Genomic DNA, 9406 nt, shown 5'->3' with positions numbered 1-9406 from the left:
GAGATATCCTTAGATCGAATCCTCAATTGATGGTAATCGAAACTCAAGTAAATCTTAGAAAGCGTTGTTGGACCCTAAATCTAATCAAACAAATCATCAATATGAGGCATAGGATATCAGTTCCTCATCGTCACCTTATTAATCTGCCTTAATTAATAAACAAATGCATGGAACAATCCTTCATCTTCAAGAACAATACAAGAGCTCCCAAATGAGACATACTAGATCAAATGTAATCTTTACCAAGAAGATATAGAAGCTAAGAAGTTAGCTCCTTAAGATCTGTAGGATTCATACTGTAAGGTGCCATAGAAATTGAGAAGGTGCCAAACTAAATATCAATAACAAACTCAGTATTACGCTTAGGAGGAACACTAGGTATATCAATAAAAAAACATTAGGAAACTCATGAACTACAAGAACAGAGTTATGGGATTGACTCTCTATACTAACAACACAAATATAAGCAACATAAGATTCACAAGCCCTCAAAATATGTATCTTATCCCGAATATAATAAGTAATCCCAACTCACTTATGGCTAATAGCTTCCTTCCACATAACTAGGGGTATGTCAGGCATGGCTAGGGTAACTATCATTACAAGAAAATTCAAGACCGTATGATACTGGGATAACCAGTCCTTGCTTATAATCATATCAAAATCCATCATATCTAACCCAATAAGATAAGTCTGAGCATCAAACTCTCAAACTGTCACAACACATAATCACTAAATATGATGCACTACTAAAGAATCATCCATGACAGTCAATACACATAATGTCACAAATAATGAATCCAAATACAACTCTAATTATGGGGCATAATACTAAGACAACTAAGAATTAGTGGATCCCAGATAAAATAAAGAAAAAGCCAACTAATGGAACACCAATATCATACCTATAATAATAGCAATCTAAAGATTCAGCCTTAGGACTAGCAGGTACACATAAAACTAATCACGCTCACCACCTGGTTGGGCTCCTAACTGATATCCTATCCTACCAGCTTGAGAACCTTGACGAGCACCCTGAGGATGACCTTAATGACCATGCACACTACCTCTAGTTGGGGGATGCACTGCCCTAATCAGCTGAATACTCTAAGCCAAATGAAATATCATTTCAAGATGGGCATTCTCTTGTGTAATGGAAAAAAGCCCGACAAGCATAACATGCCTCAGGTGTTGTACTGAAACTAGAAGATTAGGCTAACCCAAAATAACCAATATAACTACAATAACAGAACAATGATCTCTGAATCTAGGATGACCTCTATTGGTAATCTAAATTAAAGCTTGAATGGGCCTACTAGACTAACGCAGATATAGCTACAGTTGAGGTAGAGGGTACTGACCCTAAGAATCACTACTTCAAAATCTTGAGCCACTACGACTCTAACTAAAACCATCCTAATATCGCAGAATCTTATCATTCCACCTTAGGCCTAATGCATCTACTTTATATCCTAAGCATGATTACAAATCTCTATAAAATGTTTACCCATATAATCTAACCTCTGCGTAGGTATGCAAAGAGGAAGTCTCAATCTCTAAACAAAACAATGAACCTTCTCACACTCAGTAGTTAAAATAGAAGTAGTATGCCTAGCCAACTCAGAAGACTCATACTCCACAATAATCATGGAGCCCTACTCCAACCAAGAGAGATGATCCTTCAAACAATTCATAAGACTGTGAGACATATACTTCTCTAAAAAGATCTCATAGAACTGAGTCCATGTCAATAGAAGAGATCCACTTGGCCTGGAATCAGGATGACCTCTTCACTAATGTCGAGTTTTCAAGTCCAACTAAAAAGTATTGTAATCCATACCACGAGTCTTATCTAGGCCCAAATTATGGAGCCAATCCTCATAACTAATTAAGAACTCGTACGCATCCTTGCTCGGTGCACCAAAAAACCTAAGAGGTGTCAATCTCAAGAACCTACCCAATATATTTTACTCCTCAATAGACATAGTAGGATAGGAAAATACTGGCAGATCAACCACCAGTTCAAGAAGGACCTTAACTTTAGGAGCTACAGCTATAGGATGCACCCCCTCTTTAGTACCACTCTAATCAATAGATTGTGCACCATCAGAAGGTGCACCACCAACCATTCCCATGAGCTGAACTAAAGCATCCTTAAGAACTAAAGAGTAAATAAACCTCGATGGAGCCTGGGATAGTCCCTATACAACCACTACCTAGGGCGGAAGAATCTCTTGCTCGAAGCAGGAATAGGGTTTGGTGAAGGCCTCCTATCCTGGTCCCTAGCCGGGGATACATACCTAGGTTGTACATGACCCCTAGGTCATCCACAAACAACAACAGGATCCCTAGACTCAAACTTAAGATCCTCATGTAGTGTAGGTGTCCAAGACATCTGTGAAAAAGTGAAACAAAAGAAATCTATAAAAACCAACTCAGACTCCTTGCAAGAATTCAGTGAAAGAAGTGAAGAACTCCTAAAAATTTCCTATAGCCTTCAAAATAAAAGAAAAGATGTCATTATTCTAACTGTGGGACTCTACTTTACAATTACACTTTTACAAAAAATACTGGTAAACCTGGGCTTTGATACCAATTTGTCATGGCCAGATTCACGCATCATGATGGAACCTGCTTTATCCCACCAGTAGGTAAGCCAACTATAGCCCAAAACATAAGTAATGGGCTAATTTTTGTGCAAAATGGCCAGAGAGGTGGAAATAAAAAATTTAAGACTTATAAAAAATAAGTCAATAATGATAGTCTAGAAGATAGATAAAACCTCAATAATAATTCCATGACTTAGTAGTATCACTACAAGAGCTACTAACAAAGGAACATAAGTACTGAAATAGCCAAATACAAATCTATCTTAAATAGTGAAAGACTAGACACAGATAATAGAAGAAAAAGGGGGAAACTCTAACTGTGAGAGCTCACCCTATCTTAAAAATTAACTCATCACAATCATCACATCAGTAAAGGCCAGAAGTACTCAGATCTACACCAAAAAGTTAAGTATAATATGAGTACCAAAACCATGGGAACATAGTAGGAATCATCGTCTGCCTGAGCCAAATCATGATTTGAATATGATAAAGATGCAATATAAATAAGCTAAGTCAAGGTAAAAGGGAAAATATAGAAATAAGCTCTAATGAAGTAAATAAATAATCAAAACAGGCAAAATATAGAAGAAAGTATAATTTATACAACAATACTAACCCCCATAAGCCAATAAGTGTGAAAAAATAAATAACCCAATGCGGGGCCTTATAAGATCGAAGCGTTCAATCAAAAGGAAATTAAATAGCCAAAGTTCCATAAATTTACCAAATATTAAGCCATAACCATGAATCAATCCATACGGTTTCATATGATATATAAACTCTATCAATGCCCAACTAAAACTAAAAGTCAATAGCATCATCATCATCATTATCATCATTTGCTACACTTGAATCAAAATTAATGTCATTAATATCATCATCAATTGCCGAACATAAATCAAATCTCAATAACGATAAACCACCAGATTTCTTTCAGAATTAGAACCAACACACAAATACCAAATAATTATAAACATCATGTGTCAAACCTATATGCGTATAGAATTCTACAAGAGCTAACATGCATCTTGGCCTAAGGTGGACTGAAGTAGCCAACTTTTAATCCTCAAAATCCATGTTAAAGCAAATTCATCCCTAAACTAGGCTAAGATATCTAAATTTACTTCTAGGTGTTAAATAAGCCATAATTAGTCCGAAGATAGCAATTCTACCTAAACATAACTAATTAAGTCAATTGGACATAATTTATGATTCTAATATAGCCTAAATAGTCCAAATAATATTAAATATCCAATCATACCTGTAATTCCTAAATCTCATCCCATATCTAGAATAATATCACAATTAGAGTATGAACTAGCCTAATCTATGAATGTCACAACCAAAATTCCAAGGGTCATAATGGCTTTGGTCGCAACAAACCTTGACAAGGAAGCCTATCATCCAAACCAATACATAAAGGGGAAAACATAAAAATGACTTCAAGGTAAGGCTTCGAGAATGAGGCCGAACCATACAATTCTAACAAATATGGAAAAAAATACTCAATAATAAAAATTCCTATAACATGGTGTCATGGTAGAAAAACACAACTAATACAACTAAAAGTCAAATACAATCGATATTCTAAATACGATATAACTCTATCTATAAAACACAATAAGACATAGTCTAATAAAGAAAGATACAAGTAGATTTTGGACATCTGAAATCAACTACTACCTTGAAAGGCTCCAAATGACTCCTAAAATCAAACATCGTGAGGCATAATCAAACCTAAATCTTTACCAAAGGGTATAGTAGGAGTGAGTACCAAGAAAAGTAGAAAATAAAACATAGAAAATACAAACTAAGAGCATATCAACTCAAGTTAAAAAAATCCTCAATGGCAGTCCACACCGATTGCACTAATGATTCTATAATATCCATATATAACACAGAAAAAGACAATAAATGAATACAAGTATACATTTATACTATATATAAGTAAGGAAAATAAAAAACATGTACGGAACATCAAGTACAAGTAAGGAAAGATAGAATAATTGGTAGGTAAGAATTCAAATAGAATATACAATCACATAACAAGCATAATAAAGTAAATACAATAATAATTATGATGATGATTATGATGTAGCACAGGAAGTTATTGGATAACCTCTGAGACCGTTGTAAAATCTCCATATACACCTATAGACCTAAAGCTACAAGATGTAGGAATCATGGAGGGTTCTTCAACCCGTATACAATCCACATATATCTATATCTATAATACCCCATATTTGGAAGATTTTTTCCATCATACGACTACACTTTTGAGCCATATACACATCAAATGATTTGTTAATTAAACTTGTACCCAAGATAATGCAAGATGGGTAATGTATTTTAAAGGTACGATTCAACCTCTTGACATTATTAAGAAGCATACGAGTCATATGAATTAATTTATATACAAGTCAGTATGAGGAGAGGTGAGATTTTGTCCAAGGTATAAATATAGGGTCAAGAGTCCTATGAAGATGATACAAGCTGTAAGTCCACTCGTATGTTAACCAGTGTATACTCTCTTAGATTCTATAAAGCTCACAAGTCAAGAAGCCCATTCATACCTTATTATATGATTCATATGGTCGACTCATATGAACTGACGATAAATTCTGTAAAATTTAGTTAAAGGGCTCTTTAGTCATTTTGCCCTCTCATAACTTCAACCCACGACCTATAACCCTGAAGGAGAATTATTTTCCCCTAAATCTCAAACACTTAACATGCTAATATCTTCTTCTATACTCAAGAATCATAATTAAGGTTTATTAGCTACAAGAATAATTACAAGGATTCTTCTCTAAAGCTTCAATTACAGGTATGTGGGGCATTCCTTAATAGGTTCCTTCCACCCATTGATCCCAAAAACCCTTTCTTAGTTTAAAAGCTTGAATTATATCCTAATTTAGGAAATTATCCATGAAACTTATGAAGTTAATTCATGAACTTCTTTGTAAATCAAATTCTAGCTATGCTAACGTGTGTTTCCTTATTATTTAAGTTATTTTATGTTTTGAATTCAAGTATTCAATGTCTTAACCTTTGAATTCATGACGAGTTATAAATTTATAAATTAAACCATGTAAATATATTGTCTTCCCATGCTTAATATACTCTCATTTCAAAAGTTATTGGAATTTACCATCTTTAAAGTCTTTGAATTATGATCTCTTATCATTGTTTAAATGTTATTACTATATCTTTTGTAGTCATTTAGTGTTGGCGGGTAATGAACACCAAATTCCTATGTATCCTTTTATGATTTTTGTTTTTGAAGTAACGAGTGAGTCATACCATGGTTTTTTTACTATCATATTTAGAACATCAAGTTTATGCTGAGTACTTACAAGTATAGTACCATGTCATGTGAAATGACTAATAACACCAGTGTCATTCAGTAAGGAGTAACACTTAGAGCTAAGTGAATGCAGGGATGATGACACCCCCGTTAGTTAGATGATTCATTAGTATCAGTCCTTGAGTTATAGACCTACAAGGCCACCATAGATTATAAAGGGTCCTATGTCAGTTAGGCATGACACTCTCATCCTTTGGGAAATTAGCCTTATGGTTCCACATCATTAGTTATGTATTGGTACCCCTAGAAATATATCAATACCCTTCCAACTGGGTCACAAATTTGACACTAATAGCTCATATTGGGGCATGTCAATTGTAGTCAACTCTTATAGTCTCAGTGTACTCTTCGGGATAGATTAATTAAGGTTTACATGCCCAAGTGTACAGATCCATAATTCAGATTGTTTCAGTATATAACTTAGGTTTGGATGCTCAGTTTCCTAACCATTCTTAGACAGTCTAGCACCACCCAGCAATAGTAGTGGTGAGTCTTATTCCATCGAGGAGATGACATTCTTTACCATTATTTTAATATCTATTTATGTTTAGTCAATCAGAGTTAGTCAGGGGTCTATCCCATCAACTCTTTATGATTCTTAGAGTTTTTCACACAGCTAGACAGTCAATTTGTTTTTTATTTTTGTCAGTTGTTTTTGACAAGATATACATTCATTCAGTTTTAGTCTATTTAGTCAAATTTAGATACATTGGAATTCATTCAAATGTATTGATTATAGCATTTAATTAGTTATCTTCTACATATATGGTTTCTACTATTATATTATTTAGTTCTCTCAATAGGTACCAAATCATGGGTTAGTTAGTGGTTATTTATAGAAGTAAGCACCATTGTTACGGTAAAGGGTAACCTCAGGTCATGAAAAAACTTGGTATTAGTGCCTAAGGTTTTAAAGTATCCTAGGGTAGCTGAAATCAGTGTTGAGTAGAGCCTTATGCATGGATGTAAAGCATGCCACACTTATGGACCAGAGTATATTAGACATTTTTATGAAAGTTCCCTTTCTTTCAGTATTTATATCATGTGAAAGAGAATATGTTCTATTGAACTCCTTCTTCTAACTCGCCCTTCATTCTATTTATTGACAATGCCTACCAAAAAGAACAACAGAAATAGGAATAAGGATAAACTCACACCACCACATAATTAAGAAGATCCTCTTGATGACCATGTCTCTCAAATCGAGTTTAGGGCTTCTTTCAGGGCCTTAGCCCATTCTATATCCACTCAAAACAACAAAAAGGCTATTACCCCAGCCAATCTAGTAGAAAATACAGTTGTACCTAGAATTTGGGATTTTACTTGCAGAAGTGTCTTAATATGGCGCAGAAGGTGACAGACATCATAGGTATCACTTTGAGTGAGAGTGAACACTTGGTTGTATACCAGTTATAGAGTATAGCTTACACCTTATTTGTATAGTAGAAGAAAGATAGGGGTATATAAGTAGAGCCTATAGAATGAGAGGTGTTTGCCATGGCTTTCTTAGATAGGTTCTTGTACCACCCCAAGAACCCATCTCGAGATGTCACACGGTGCTTAAGGTCACACGTCGCCTCAAGCTAAACCTCTAAGCCTATCATCACTTTCAAAACTACAGTAACACAAATCATGCTAAGATAAAGAGGAATAAGCATGTCATGACCATGCTTAGATACAAAATGATATTGTCCTATACAACCAAAATACTGAGATCCTGTACATACTGGCACACTAATCTGATAAAGCCTCTACTACATAAGACTGACGATCCATTGGGACAGATCCCTAACTAACTCGTACTAAACTAAAAATAAATGATCATCTATCAGTAAGATAAAATGAGATATACAGGTCCTCGAACCATGAGGACTCACAAACTATAGATATGTAGAAGCAGGTACTCGAAGATCACTATCGTTGCTGAGAGTGAGCACCTGAACCTATATCACAATGAAATATAGAATATAAAAGAGTACGGGAGTCAGTACTTGGGAATGTACTGAGTATGCGGGGGTGGATACAACATTTAAATAATATCATAAATGGATAAGAAAATCATGCATGCTGACCATAATAATTCTCTTCGCTTGAATTACCTGAAACATTTTTCTCATAAATCGTCAATATTAATACATACTTCATAAATCTCGTAAATCATTTATCTCAACTCAAACTCTTTTACTCATAACTTAGAGTGACTCGATAACTCAAGAGACTTAAATCATTATGGATGTGGGAGTTTCTTATCACCGATATGAATACACCATGTGAGTCATATGGAGTCCAACATTTTGCCCTCCTAAGCAGAGAACCCCACATTGGAAGGGTTGTTGTACTCTTGCCAAAGAGTATAACCTGAATCTCATCTTTACAATCTCATACTCAGCCTTTGGCCCACAATTATCAATATCAATCCTACAGTGGTACGTATTTTTGGGGAAATACCAAATTTACTGCTCGGTGCTAAATACTCCTCCCAAACTCAGCTCAAAACGCATTATGAAATCCACCTAAATCAATATCAACTCATGGTTCTATTATAAATACCAAAACATAAATATACATCTCATTTGAAAATTATAAATATCTTGTGGATTCCTAACAAGACTCAACTCAACACAAGCTTTCTCAATATCAAGTACATTTGTTTATCAAATTATTTCAAATATCAAAAACATTATGGAAACATCATAAGACTCATTCTTGCCTCTCAATTTCACATACCAATATACATTCAATAGTCAAATTTCTCATGGAAAGGCATAACTCATGACACTTATCTCAAATCATTCAAAAATCATCAATTCGTAATAAAAATATTCAACTCATGGAACTTGACTTAAATTACCTAGAAATCATCAATACATAATGATAATATACGGCTCATGGAATAAATTCCGAATTAAGAAACATGATGGTGAAATAATCATAAATATCAAACTTACTCAACTGAAATCTCATAAATCATTAATAGAGAAATTTGGATGTAAACCCACATGCAATATCATGTAAATCAATAATAGAAAGTAAATCTTTAGGCACAAGAACGAAAGGAGTGTTCTTGTTCAAACCCCACATACCTTAGATTTTTATTTTTGAAGATATAGAAACTTGCTTGAAACTTCTTTGTCAAACTTTTAGACCAAGACCTTGCTGCCTTTGACTTGAGGAGCTTAGTTCTAGAACAACTTGAAGAAATTTATGGGAGATTTCTTGAATTTCTTGAAAATGATTTGATTTTTGGGTTTGGAAGAAACCCTAGGTTTCTAGAGAATTCTTGAAAGAAATTTGGAGAGAAATGGTCTTTTCTTCTCTACATAGATATATATATATAAGGTGACAAGGAGCGGAAAAGAACAAGATACACCTTTAAAAAAAAGTTGAAATTTACTGATCTGGACTAGTGACGGTCGACCTGACGGTCTGT

The sequence above is a fragment of the Capsicum annuum genome, unplaced genomic scaffold, assembly GCF_002878395.1.
Source record: "Capsicum annuum cultivar UCD-10X-F1 unplaced genomic scaffold, UCD10Xv1.1 ctg5263, whole genome shotgun sequence".
Lineage (NCBI taxonomy): Eukaryota > Viridiplantae > Streptophyta > Magnoliopsida > Solanales > Solanaceae > Capsicum > Capsicum annuum.
Note: the sequence above shows the minus strand (reverse complement) of the source record.